The sequence below is a fragment of the Octodon degus genome, unplaced genomic scaffold (genome assembly GCF_000260255.1).
Source record: "Octodon degus isolate 3935 unplaced genomic scaffold, OctDeg1.0 scaffold00130, whole genome shotgun sequence".
Lineage (NCBI taxonomy): Eukaryota > Metazoa > Chordata > Mammalia > Rodentia > Octodontidae > Octodon > Octodon degus.
In genome coordinates this window covers 3,754,707-3,755,578 of record NW_004524706.1, presented here as the reverse complement: position 1 = coordinate 3,755,578, position 872 = coordinate 3,754,707, and positions in this window count along the sequence as shown.

The following is an 872-nucleotide window of genomic DNA, read 5'->3' as shown; positions in this document are numbered from 1 at the left end:
ATAAATAAATAAAATTTAAAAAAAAATAAAATAGGCAGTAGGGTGAGTTGTATCCTAAGTACATACATGAGACCATCACCACAAGAAAGCTAGCCACATATGTCAGTTACCCTCCAGTTTCCTCCAGATTTCTGTTTCTTAGCCCTCTACCATCTTTGCCTGTCCATTGTACAACCACTGATCTGTTTTCTGTTGCCATAGATTAGTTTTCATTTTCTAGTATTTTTTATAACCAAACTATTTGGGGGAAAAGAGAGGGCCTGGCTTCCTTAGCTCATTATTAATTATTTCATGACTTACCCATGCTGTGTGCACCAGAAGTTCATTTTATTGCTGAGTAGTATTCCATTTTATGGGTACACAGCATGACCATTTGTGTGTGTAATCACATGGGGACAGATATTTGGTTTTTGTTCATTTGTTTTTTTTTTAATTTTATTTATTTATGTGTGGGGAGGCCAGCTCAGCCCACCAGGGGCTGAGCTGTAAAAATGTTTACTGCTTCTTGGAAAGTTATTCAAATTATTTTTTAAAAGTTATGGACCTACCATAAAACGCAGACATTTTACTCCTAGGTATCTATTCAAGATAAATTAAAGAAAATGTCTAAAGTTTTATAGCTAAAGGATTACAGCAGTCTTATTTTATTTATTTATTTATTTATTTTTTATTTTTATTTTTTTTGCAGAACCGGGGATTGAGCTCAGGCCCTTGTGCTTGCCAGGGAAGCATTTATTCCACTGAGCCATCTCCCTGGCCCCAAACAGTCTTATTTTTAATAGTTTTAAAGTAAAAATAATCCAGGGGCCGGGGAGATGGCTCAGTGGAATAAGCTCTTCCCTGGCAAGCACAAGGGCCTGAGTTCAATCCCC